Source organism: Protopterus annectens, chromosome 1.part0 (assembly GCF_019279795.1).
Source record: "Protopterus annectens isolate FY-2018-M chromosome 1.part0, PAN1.0, whole genome shotgun sequence".
Lineage (NCBI taxonomy): Eukaryota > Metazoa > Chordata > Ceratodontiformes > Protopteridae > Protopterus > Protopterus annectens.
The window spans coordinates 346492443-346507200 of NC_056725.1; positions in this window are offsets into that span (position 1 = coordinate 346492443).

The window sequence follows — 14758 nt, forward strand, 5'->3', positions numbered from 1 at the left end:
CTGTTCTATTACAAATATCTCCTTGTCTTAAACTTTCTTGCAACAGACAGATAACCCTAAAACTAAACACATGTGAACTATCTGTAGCAGCTACATGTTTGGAAAGGGCATTGGTCTGACTCCCTTTCCTGATGTTATGATATATAAATGTTCTTGTAGATTTTAACAATGAGATGGATAGAGTTGTTGGATTTTTGAAGGAAAGAGGGTACAATGAAAGGGCTCTGATTGAGCAGGTGCCCGTAGTGACTCAGAAGCGAGGTTTGGAAGCAAAACCATATTTTTCTAATAAGAGAGTTCCAGTGGAGAATTCCAAAGTAGACAAGAAGGAAACTAAACTGAGAATGTCCCTGAAATACACTAATGATATTGGCAGGTACACTGAGATTATTAAGAAGCACTGGCAAGTATTACTTACAGATAATACCATACCCACCGTGGTTGATGTGGTACCTAGATTTAGCTATAGGAATGAGAAGTCCATTAAAAGGAGGTTATGCTATCCAAAGGAGAATAGAGTGCAAGTTGCTCCTACAGGTACTACTGAATGTGGCGCTTGCAACTGGTGCAGTTATATATACACAGGTAATTCCTTTTACCATCCAGATCAAAATAAGGAATATTTTTTTCATGTTTCTGCCACATGCAATAGTAGACACGTGGTCTATCTTGCCAGTTGTAGAGTATGTTCCAAATTCTACATTGGCAAGACAGACAGATATTTTAGAGAGCGTATCAGGGAACATATATATAACATCAGGAAAGGGAGTCAGACCAGTGTGTGTGCTATAGTGCTTAGTATACACCTGAAGAAGCTTATTAGTGAAAGCGCTTGTGTTCAGCACTGAGTAAAGGCCTTGTTGGATATCTACAGCTGTCAGCGTCCTTTTTTCTATTTTTTATCATGAATTCAAAAACAATTGAGTTATGATCAGATATAGGACATGAAATGATTTTGGAATTAATTAAATCTGTTACCATCTAGTTAGAAATAAAGACCCTATCTATTTTTGAATAAGTTTTGTATCTGTTAGAAAAAAGGTGTATGGTAATGATTTTGAATCTATCTGATTATTAATATCATTCAAATGATAAGAATTAGCAAAATCATTTAAATGTTTTGCATTAGATGTAATTCTTCTTTTCCTTATAGTGGTAGTATCACTTTCATGTAGTATACAATTAAAATCACCAGCTAAAATAATATCCCCTATAGAGAATGATATGATCTTATCAATATGATGGTTCACTGTATTAATACCAATTCCAGGTATCCAATATACATTAATTAAAGTGTAAGTCTTCCCATTAATTTGTATTGTAACCATACAAAACATTCCTTTGTCATCCTGAAAAGACTTAATGGTTTTAGGAATGGGCATACTTTTATTCCATAAAATAGCCACTCCTTTTTTTCTGAGTGTGCTCTGAACTAACCAATACTGTATACTTATTAGTGGCTAGTTTATCAATATCTTTTTTTCAAGAGATGGGTTTCTTGCAGGAAGACTAGATTGGCCTTGTGTAAATTAATGTATCTTATTAGGCTTGCCCTTTTACACGGATTATTCAATCCATTAATGTTTAAAGAAATTCCTTTTAAAGATGTCATTTGGCATTTTTAAAACTCAAGAATCTTATGATCGAAATAACAAATAACAAGATAAATAATGTTACATCTCCTCTTTAGGTGTACCTTTAAATATAGCTGTATTTATTAAATCTCTTATGGGATTTTGTATAGGATTCAATTTTGTTTGTAGTGACAATGAGTGTACAAAATATATTGTGGATGTCAAAACTATATACATATAACAATGAACAAGTGAAAATAATGTAAGGATTAAACCTTGCATCCAGCCTGAGTTGAAAACTCCAACTTAGAGTAGTATTTACTACTCAAGTTAACCCCTACCCTAAGCAGCAGTACCTCAGCTACCACCTTATCAATTTAATACTAGTTATATTTAACTGAGGTTAACAGTTTTCAATTCAATTATCTATCAAGACAAAACTACACATTTGGTAAAACAGCATCATATAAACTAAAATAAACTTTTTTTTTTTTTTAAAACTGTTCATACTACTATATAGATCTATGTAATATATAACACTTGTATTCAAATAACATTCAAATAATCTTGATGTTAGAAATCAAGAGGAGAGAAAATTAGGTTCTAACATTCATTTAAATCAAAAACTTTGGCTAATATGATTCAGACATTACATATATTAAGATGCATCTATTTTCTGTCATGTGAATACTATTAACAGCTTCCAAAAAAAAAATCTTGAATTGTTTGTATATGAGCATTTACTTAAACTCATTATTGTCAATAGAGTAAAATATTGTATTCATAAAATTATTATAAATCATATTGCATAGTTATTCAAATTCTCAGAAACACTTGCATTATTAAAAAAAAAAGCCATCACACACATACACACAGACACACACACACATACATACACACACACATACACATACACACACACACACACACACACACATATATATATATATATATATATATATATATATATATATATATATATATATATATATATATATCTGATCTCACGGTAAGTTATGTCCTTGTTGAGCACTATCATACTTGCTGTCCCTAGAATAAATCTGTCTGCTTTATAGAAAATAATGCACAGCAAACACATTTTAGTAACCAGATTTTACAATCATGCTAACCTACTGCTTTAAAATATATCACATGACATTTCTTCCAGAATAGAATTATAAAATTGTTTATGCTTGTCAATCAGATGAATTAAATGAATTATAATAAATTATATGTTTGGAACAGAAGTTTTTAACACAGATTATTATGCTGCTGTTAAGTAGATTTTCAAAAACATTTAAATAAATGTTTCATTTTCTATGCCTTCTAAAATAAGACATTTACTTACTACAAGAAACTACATCATTTAAACTCATTATAACTGACATTTTATGAATAGAGTATTTTTCCTGAATCTGTGGTGTGTCAGTATGATAACTAGGTCAGAGGTTATACTAACTGCTTTCAGTTTCTCTGTGAGAATTCTGTGAGTTGAAGCTTTTGAAGTAGTTCATGGACACTGTGCATGAGACAGCCCACATCCCAGATTGTCTCCTTAACATTTTGGGAAACTTATTAAAACTTCTGGCAAACATTCATTTTGTCAATAGAGTAAAATATTGTATTCATAGAAATTATTATAAATCATATTGGATAGTTATGGAGATTCTCAGAAACACTTGCATTATTATATAAAAAAAGCCATCACACTTACACACACACATACACATACACACACACACACACACACACACACACACACACACACACACACACACATATATATATATATCTGATCTCACTGAGTTGTGTCTTTGTTGAGCACTATCCTACTTGCTGTCCCTAGAATAAATCTGTCTGCTTTATACAAAATAATGCACAGCAAACACATTTTAGTAACCAGATTTTACAATCATGCTAACCTACTGCTTTAAAATATATCACATGACATTTCTTCCAGAATAGAGTTATAAGATTATTTATGCTTGTCAATCAGATGAATTAAATGAGTTATAGTAAAGTATATGTTTGGAACACAAATTTTTAACACAGATTATTATGCTGCTGTTAAGTAGATTTTCAAAAACATTTAAATAAATGTTTCATTTTCTATGCCTTCTAAAATAAGACATTTACTTACTACAAGAAACTACATCATTTAGACTCATTATAACTGGCATATTTTATGAATAGAGTATTTTTCCTGAATCTGTGGTGTGTCAGTGTGATAACTATGTCAAAGGTTATACTAACTGCTTTCAGTTTCTCTGTGAGAATTCTGTGAGTTGAAGCTTTTGAAGTAGTTCATGGACACTGTGCATGAGACAGCCCACATCTCAGATTGTCTCTCTTAACATTTTGGCGGGAAACTTATTAAAAACTAGTGACAAACATTAATTTAGTAGTGTAAATGCATGTAAACATGACAAAACCTTCACAATGTATTCTACAGACCATTACAGCCTCTTACTTCTTTTCAGAAAGAGAAACAAATTGAATCACAGCTTGCCATTAAATCTTCAGATATTTTGACTGGTTATGAAACAAAACATTATAACTGACATATTTTATGAATAGAGTATTTTCCTGAATCTGTGGTGTGTCAGTGTGATAACTATGCCAAAGGTTATACTAACTGCTTTCAGTTTCTCTGTGAGAATTCTGTGAGCTGAAGCTTCTGAAGTAACTCATGAACACTGTGCATGAGACAGCCCACATCTCAGATTGTCTCTCTTAACATTTTGTGGGAAACTTATTAAAACTAGTGACAAACATTCATTTCGCAGTGTAAATGCATCTAAACATGACAAAACCTTCACAATGTATTCCACAGATCATTACAGCCTCTATGTAAGTGAAATTAAGCCCAAAATTACCAACAAGCAATAAAACTCAACATTCTTCTCCCAACTCAATTTTCATACAAATCCTATTATTCACTGTGCCAACACAATCAAAAGCATTTCTATATATTAATAAAGAAAAGAAAAAGAGAGTAGAAAATAAAAGGGAGTGAGGCAGAAATAAAAATGTAAGAGAAAGCTGTAAGAAGTATATACAATGGAATGTTACTTACTGTTTATATTAATAGAGTTAAAAATAAAACATATTATTTACTCTTATTTAGTTCTGATTATTATTAGTTAAAGCATAACAGATTTACAAACAGGCATAAGCAGTATAATCAAGAAAGTATAATTAGAAATAGCATTTGAAGAACTTATAAAAACTTTTACAAGGAATAAATATGTTATTATTCTATTAATGATATTTTCATTACTGTTCTCTCCCTGCCCTCCCCCACCCTTTATCCACTACATAATCTAAATAGAATGTCATTGTTTAAACAAAGAAAATAATAAAAGGAGAAGGAAAAAAAAGGTAAAGATAAAAAAATGTATCAAATTACTAACCTTACTTCTTTTCAGAAAGAGAAACAAATTGAATCACAGCTTGCCATTAAATCTTCAGGTATTTTGACTGGTTATGAAACAAAACATTTCTTTGCACATAAAGAATAACTTTGATTAAATCTTTTCCAAAATATTTATGGCTTTCTGGAAATGCAGGAACTATATTCAAAAAGATTAATAATGAACTAAAATGATGAGAGAGAAAAAAACATATAACAAATCATTTGTTTTTTAGTCTCTTCTTCTTCTCTGAAGTCTTCCACGAAGCTTCAGTTGCCAATCTCTTTAATGAAGAACTAGCCCATTCCATTTCTTCTATTTTATCCAAAATCCTTTTTTCTTTGACAAACAGTGAAACAGAGTCTAAATCATCAAAAACCTTAGGACCATCAGGAAGGAAGATTTTAAGCTTGGCAGGAAACAGAAGGTATGTTTTAAACTGTGCTTTTTTAAGCTCCTTTATTAGTGGCAGAAAAACTTTTCTTTTAGCTATTACCATGGAAGAATAGTCATTGTCAAAACGCACAGTTGTCTCATTAATCTTAACAGGAGCTTTAGCCCAAGCAGATTTAAGAACCATCTCTTTATCAAAAGATGATAGAAATCTAACTATAACTGATCTAGGATATTTTTGTTAGAGTTAGTATTAGCTATAGATCTATGTGCTCTTTCGATACCAAAAGAGAATGCTTCTGGTAAGTCTAAAGTTTTAGGGAGCCAAGTTGTTAAAAAAGAAGTAATATTGTTACCTTCAATATTTTCTGGCAGTCCAAAAATCCTAATGTTATTGTGCCTAGATCTATTTTCCAGGTCATCCAGCATTGTTTGTAAATGTGTATTTTGTTTCAGCAGAAACTCAATGTTGATTTCCTCTTCTTGGATTCTATTTTCCATGTCATTCACAGCTTCTTCTATGCCTGTCATCTGGTTCTTCTGTTGTTGCAGGTCTGTATGTAACAGGTCTATTTGTTTTGTAGTTTTTTCTATGAAGGTGTCTATTTTAGTATCCATTTTATCCATTTTATCAGTAAGTTACTGGATTATAATTATCAGAGACTGAAGTTCTTTCTTGATGCTGGAGTCTTGAGAATTTGTCTTACTGGAACTCATTTCAGACTGATAAACTGACAGGAAAATTTCCACAGTGATTTCTGACAGGAATATTGTTAAGATTTCCTTTCTTTTTTAGATATAGTTCAAGAACTATATAAAACAAACGTATTTAGAAAGAAAATTACTTCAAAAATTAATTTTTTAAGTAATTAATTCCTGTCAGTGTAATGAAATTGGTGGAGCTGAAGAAATCTGCTGCTATCCTGTGTTCATCCTTGGCCACGCCCTGGGACACATACTCTGAGAGCTCAATCATGTCTGTCTTCATATAGTCCAGGCAGGTATGTCTCAAGTAATTCACACCAACACGAACAATGACAGAGTCATACTTGTACCTCTTGTGGAGAGACTTAAGTGCATGCATGATGTGGTGGATTCTGGCACCAGACAGACAACTGACCATGATCTTCTCAATATAGCAAATTACAGGCTTAATGCACTCTTTTTCTGTCTTGAATCAATCAATTATTCCACATTCACTTCTAATATGAATATAAACCACAGCATCTTGTTCTGCCTATAGACCTCCCATGAGGTAACTAAGGTAACCAAGTATCTCTGTTTCTGTATGAACTTGCCTCAGGTTGTTATGGTCCACACTACCAAAGCCTTTAGCAAAGTCATTAAAGTAACACTCAATATTTTGTTGGTACTCCCTTGCTTTCACTTTTATCTAGCAGATGATGTCAATTTCATCTTTGGTGCCTTTAGCTCTTATAAAATCAGTTTGTATATGTAGCAGTTTACATTATTTTTGTTCTGGAAGTTTCCATTCCTGATAATGACGAATAATTTCAAGCTGATGTGACTGTCAGTGAATCTCAGTCAGGCTGAGTTATTATTTTAATTGAATTAAAGCCTGTTTGCAGTGTTGACTAAAGAATTTTCCATACTAATGCTGGAGTGCTTTTAAAAGCATTGGCCTGTGTATCATGTCCCATATTTTTGTTTCCATGTAGGTTCTTAAGTTCATACTAGGATGTTAATCGGATAGGTTATTGTCAGCCTAGCCATTAAATGTCCCACTGATTGTTACCTTTTATTTGGTGTAAAATTTACTACTTAGTTCCCTTTTTCATGATGAATGGAAAGGGCAAACCTGAGATGAATTTATGGCTTCTTGTCCACTCATCAGTTATGTTTGTAGTGAGTCAAGAAACCAAACCTTGCTTAACATAAAGGGTAAGCCTGTTCCAAACAAAAGGAATTACTTGAGAGAGGACATATCTGTCCCACCAACAGGTTCTATTTATGTTGCTATGGAAGTTTAATGCTTTCTAGCATGGTTCTGCAAATGTGTAAAAGGTCACACAGAACTGGATCATTTGAAGCACATAGGCAAGGCAGGGCTGTCCATATAGAACTGAGAAGAGAAATAGTGCTTTTAGGTGGTCTGCATAGCACATGGATGTCAGGTTATTAATACCCTTTGTGAAGGATCATTGGGGTTTTTCAAGAAAAGTCATACATATGAACAGATACATACCAAAAACGGCATTATATTCTATTCTGTGTCTGATAAGGGGGGGTTAGAAGGAGATAATAAATTGCTTTGACTTAGAAGAGTTGCTCTTGGTGACTTACAGAAAGATTTACAGATAACAGTAGGTACAGAGTAGTCAAATGATAGCTCATTGTCCATTAAAATACCCAGGTCCTTAATGAGTGGGTCAGTTTTAAGATGGGTACTGCTTATGCAGTAGGTATATAGGGGCTTGTGTTTCCCAAAGTACATAATACTACACTTATTGTCATTAAGCATTAGCCTGTGGTCCTTTTTGTCCACATGTTAAAGCCCATCTAAAGGATGGGGGAGTCCAGCAGAAAGGATGAAAGCTCCAAGTTGAAGTCATCTATAAACTTCATCAGCCACAGACCTATCACTTCAGTTTTAAACATCAGAGAAATAAATGTGGAACAGATGCAGACCCAGTACAGATCCCTGGGGCACCTTCCTAGCAACTAGTCTTTTAGCTAAGAGCATTCTCCCTATATTGACATATTTAGTTCTATTGGTGCCATTTTGTTATTCAGTAGGTTATAAAAGGGTAATTATTTAGTTTGGTTGGTTTGTCAATAATACCAGTGTGTGCGAGACTGTCAAAGACCTTCACCAGATTGAACAAATTTGCCTGAATCCAAAGCATTAGTAACTTTCTCAAATAAGTCCACTAAGTTTAAGGCACAGGATCTACCCTTCATCAGGCCAGCCTGATTTTGAGTCCAGCTACCATAGGCTGTCAATGTCATTCTTTATAGGTTTCATAATAATATACTTGTTTGTCCTTGCAAAGAATGATAGCTACTGACTTGTCATTGCCATGATCAGTGGAGGGGCTACCTTTGTGAAACTCAATAACCACAGCTGCTATCCACACTGGTAGACAATGGCAGATGAGAAGTTGAGCTTGAATTAATTTAGTATTGAGCTGGCAAGGCTGTTCTTGGTGCTGACAAAAAAAAAACTGCTAGGCACATTACGTACATCCATGGAACGTGTATTCTTGGTCCTGGAGAGTGCCTCCAGGACCTATTCCAAAGGGATCTAAGAGGGAATGCAGACATAGTGATATGCATGAGAAGTTTGGAGGACACAAATTGGTAATATTTGAACTAAATTCATCTTCTACTATTTTAATTCTGTCCATCAAGGGTCCAGGTATGTGCTATTGTTATGTATCAGTTCAGTTCAGTGTCAGGTATTGTTTGTAAGATTCTAAAATAGTTGAAAAAGTCTTTATGGTTATCCTTTATAGATGTAGAGGCTTTCATTTCATAAGTATCCTTGTTGAAGGATTTGATGTTGCATATAAGTTTATGGTTTAGCATCTTGATTTCACTTTTTGATTTTGAGGTATTGAGTTTATTCTGAGGACAAAGTGTTTCTTCCTTTTGTTATAGTTTGTTATCACTAGGATTCATCCATAGTGGTTTGTTCTCAAACATAGCACTGTATTTGTATTGGTTGAAGACCAACACTATCCAAGCCCTGAAATGCGCATAGAAAAGACGCATGAATGAAGCAGTATATACCACTGGGTCATCTAAGTGTGAGATTGGTCCTTAAGTCACATCAGGTTGTCAGATAACTGCAGCAGATTTGCCTTTTAATAATCTCTAAAAACCTTAGGGTTTAAGGGTAGATTTAATTTCACTCTCATAATTAATACTACTATGCAAGTGGTAAGATTTACCAATGACGGTGTAACTATAGGCATAGATCATGGGGGTTATACTTGTGAGGACTTGATCCAATATTTTTGACCCTCTAGTTGGAGAGTGAACTAACTATTCTGAGGAGTTTGTTTTTATGAAATCTAAGTGGCATTGTGCATACTTATTTGTAACGGTGTAGGTATCCCAATTTATGGATGGATAGTTGAATCACCTATGAGAACAGCATTTGGTTCAATTGAGAGGGACGTTTATTTTGTTTAGGCAGTCCTCATGGGATCTGAGAGACATAGTTGGGATTCTCTAGTTGGTTATGAATAGTAAGCATTCGTATGGATGGTAAGTGTAATGTGAAGGAGCTCAAGATCATTGTCTTGCCTTATAAGTCTTGATGTGATCGAACTTTTTAGGAAAATAGACACATCACCTTTTACAACTAGTCATTCCCAGAAGTGGGTCTAAATGAGTGGTAGGTAGTGAAACCTGGTTTGGAGATTTGTTAGTATACTGGAACCATTTTTTTAGTAATGATTTAGATATTACTATTTTCATGGTTCGGGAATGCTTGCAGGGAGTGTAGATTCTTATTTAAGCTTCTAGCACTGAGAGTGCTACTTTCATACAGACTTTTGATAGATGAAGGACATGACCTTCCTTAAAAAAACAGTATAGGTGGAGGACATTGGCATTCCTTAAAAAAGACACCATGAGAGTGAAGAAAGTTTTAGTCAAATATGAAACACTCTGAGGAGAGTGGTACAAGCCATTCCTGGTGAAACAGATAGGACTGTCAATCATTTCCTCCAATATTGATTCGTATTTTACCCCTTAGAATGACACCAACAACTAATCCAATTGTGGAAGTCAGTTATCTTTTGTTTGTATCATGATGTCATTTTGGTGATACTAGGATGCCATATCAGATGTCATATTAGTTTCCATCACATGTTCAGACAGCTACACCACATCTGTCTTAATATGATACAACAAAATGCCTCAGGTCACTCACTGTCATACACACAACAGCCATGTCATGTGTGTGCATCTGGCGAAGGGACTTGAGAGCTCTTGGAACATGTCTAATCCTGGTACTGTATAGACATTTCACCATCATCCTCACCATTTAATTCTATTTGCTTATTAATTAGGGTATGTTGTGGCATATTTTCATGCCCTATCTTGTTTGAGTCTGTTGTTGCAGTTCTGTTTCCAGATGTGGATAATCTGCTCATTCAAAGTTTAGTTGTGCGCTGTTTTACCTTCAACTGATTGGAGTTTAAGGAAGATTATTCATCATGTGCACAACCCAGATAGCATGTGATTAGGCACTCACAAATTCAAAAATAAGATGCAAGAAGCAAAATCAAAGAAAAATGGAAAAAAAAAAGGTTCACAGTTTTGTGTTCATTTTTCTGCATTCCTCCCTTACACCATGGCAAATCCACCTATGTATGATGTAGCATCTTTTCTTAACCTGCAAACCTGTTCACACATAACCCAAAAATTCATATTGAAAGATCTAAGGTCTGTGTTTTTGACAGCCTCAAACTAATTATATGCATTATTTCAATGAATTTGAGGGCTGTAATATTTATGTTATCATTTATTTTGCACTATGTCAAGCATGCTCAGCATATTATTTTGGGAAATTCAATAGGAAGTTGAAAATATGAATTCATGACTATACCCTGGATACATCTCACATTATATGAAAGTATAACTGAACGAAATTATCAATATACTTTTAAATTTGAGTTATTTTAGTGTGATGTTTTCAAGAAAAGAAAAGGTGATGTTAATATTACACAATATAATAAAGAATGCTGTTGGATTACTAAATTAAAGTTGTTAGTCATCTTTATCTTAATGAAGCAGTGTCTTTAAAGCCTCTATTTAAGCATAGAGTGCTAATAAATTGATTGTATAACACATTTTTGCATTATATGTACAGTGGATGTTACGTTGGGTATGTTAAAATACTTGAAGAAACATTGTGTCTGTTATTTATTTTATTTATTTGACATCTGTTGACCAAGATAGTCTGACTGAGCAAGTGCCCTTTTTCAGCAGAGGCCAGAGGAGAAAAGGTCCACAATCTTATACAGTAAATGAATGCACTAACCAATATAGTAAATACAAAGCCCATCAATAATAAAAAAAGACACAAACACAGAGTTACATCACAAGGTTAAACAGATAATCGGTTTGTACAATTGAATATACAGATTGTATCAAATGCAGTTTGTCAAAACTATTTACACAATACATTCATATGTATAACAAAAGAACAGATAGTTAATTTAGAAGCAAATATGTTTGCACAGGCACTGTCCAGAGTATAAAAAATCACTTTGTCACCTGGTTTAGTAGTAGTATTTTAAATACCATAAAGATAATAGGGGGAATTTAATAAAGCCTACATGGAGTTATTTTCCATGTAGGCATAGTGGTGCACTGCTTACATGAAAGTAAGCAGATGTGCAATCCAGTAAAGGGAGCTGAGGGACGTGCATGAGCATGCAAACACAGAAGTGTCCATGGCATGCAAATCACCTCATAAGCTGTTGAAATCCAAGCAAATGAGGCAGGTAGAGCAATCCAGCAAGTAGATAGACAGTTGTGCAGACTCCGTGTTGGTGTCCATAATGTACACAGAAAAAGTGCATGTACAGGAAGTTAAAATGACACTAAGGGCTGTAAAAGTGGAGTTACAGTGGCAAAAATAATATCGAGGACACAGATATGTGTAAATGTAAGCACTGTATTTCCAAAACAGTATGGAAAATAATGGAAAATAATATTTTTTTTTTTGTTCTAGTACCATGGGTATGTTTATGCTGCGTGCTGCAGTGTGCAAACATGCCATTATGAAAAAAATATATATATATTGTAAAAAACAAAATTTGTGAGTATGTAACAGTAATGCATTACAGGACCCTGTATGGGATATGTACAATGTAGGATTGCTGTGGTCGCTAACGAGGCAGGGCCTAAATTTGTGTAGTTACCAGGTACTCTGTACTGATCTGCATGCAAATGAGCTTGGGTTACTGAATAGCAGAAATTGATATCTGGGTCCGCAGATCCCATCAGTGAAGGCACAAAACCATGTTGGTGTCCACAGAAGAGGTAGCAGACATCAAAAGGGGGTGTGTCCACAAACCTTTAAGCACATTGGAGCTCAGCAGTCCCTGTTTGCACGCTGCGCTACTCTGCTCAGCAAGGGTATGTATCTGGTATACGCTCAGCTTTGTTTACCTTAGGTGCACATGTTTCAGCGGGTTTGAGCATGTTTGAGTGTGTTTGCATGCCTTCCATGGTTGTGTGTCTGCTCACTGCTAAGACTTGTTTACCTCTGTGATGTGGGTTTGCGTGGTGCATCACAGTGCTCAGCAAAGGGAAACCTGTCAAAAAAATTGTCTGAGAGAGCCAATGACGCATTAATTTCTGATGAGCGCTGTTACACTTAAACTATGGCCATTAAACCCCTTAATGACATACTTGGCAGGTGGAATGCATCATAGCTAGCCAATCTCACAGTGTACACCTACAGCAGAGCACTATAAAGTATGCATACACCCTAAAATCTGCTTTTTTCCCATACTCTGCACCATTGGAGTACATATTTGGGAATTTTAACCTAGAGAATGATAGGCACTGCTGCAGGTCTGCTACATATGTATGTGCTAGATGCTAAGGTCAATGCATCTGCTTCTGATGCTAACCTTAGGCCTAGACTGAGAAGGAGATGAGTGTTCAGGCCCAGGGTAACCTACCAGGAGCTACATGTGCTGCAGATTGTAGAGTGCTACAGGGTGGACAGGGACATACAACAACAACTCATTGAGCTCTGTCACCCTCAATGCCAACCCAGAGCCAAGAGAGGGAAACCCATCCCAGTGGAAACAAAGGTGGAGTCTCACAGGCATCTGCTTCAAGACTACTCCACTAGTTCATGGATGCCATGCTATCAATGCAAGTGAGCACATTTATCTTCCCCACACCAATGAGGAGAGCGCCAGCAGTATGCAACTCTTCTACCATGTAGCACACTACCCTGAAGTATTGAGTGCCATAGATAGCACTCATGTACACATCAAGGCACCACACGGTGAAGAGAATCTACGTCAACCACAAGGGATATCACTCCAGCAACTGCCAGGTCATGTGCAGTGCCCAGGGCATTATCATGAATGTGTGTGCTGGCAGCCCTGGCAGTTATCACGACTCCCATATCTGGCACGCATCACAGCTGTACAAGATGTTTGCTAGGGGAGACATCTCACATGGCCATTTTCTTGGGGATACTGGCTACCCACTGGATACCCATCAGAAATGCACACCCACCCACCGAAGAACACCATAATGATGCACACACAAACCAGGAACATCATAGAGGGTGTTCTGAAACCACACAAAAGACCAGTGAAAACAGCTCTACTTTCCAAAATAAGAATTTAATAAAAACCTTTTAGTTGTCTCTCCTCTCCTTTTGGATAGTGGTTATTTTATCATAGAGGGTGTGTTTGGGTTGCTGAAGTCACAGTTCCGGTGCTTCAATATATCTGGTGGAGCCTTGCAGTACTCTTCAGCCACATGTGCACAGATGTTTACAGTATGTGCCATGCTACACAATTTGATCCTGTGGAAGCAGCTGCAGCAGGATCAGCAAAGGTAAAGGATACACAGCCCCCCACCAGTGCCTAGATCACCACAGCTGCACCCACAGGTGGACTTGGAAGAGGAACCCCCTGAGACTGCCCCTGTAGGCAGATGTAGGCTTGGCCAATATGCCCAGCCATTGGCCAAGAGACAAGGCATAGCGCATGCATTGACAACCTAGGGCTCTAGGGACTGACACCATACTATGACTCGCATACATATCAGTAAAAATTATGCCAGCCAGGCCACACAACCTGTACCTCACCATGTATTGGCTGTGGACTGCCTGCATCAAACAGAAGCAGCCCCAAACTACAGGTCTGTCAACTGCTGCATTCGCAAGGTAAGTCACTGTCCTGTACACCACTTGTAAGGGATACTATAATATGGTAGCATATGTATGGACCTGCCGCATGTATGCAAGGGAATATAATAGGCTATATGTAGTGTGCTACTGGGCTATTTGCAGAGATCTATACTGGGATATTGGGATACTTGTATAGATCTAACAGAAACTTGACACAACAGGTACTCTGTTTACTAGTAAGTGCCCCATATTAGCCACTAGGCCTCATGGCTGAAAACTCCATGACAATAGTCCAGGGAGATGCCAACAGTGGGGAGTCACAGGACAGTCACACGACTGTCTATGCCAGCAGAGCATAGGCTTGGCATCCCCCACCCTAAACACATCAGTGCTGCCAAACAAATGCTGCAACAGTAAGTCTGCAATGATATACCAGCAGACCGGAAAATTCCCCTATCTTGTTGATAGTGTGAGGAAGAAAACCTATCTGTCTGGTGGCTGGTGTGGCTCAGTGT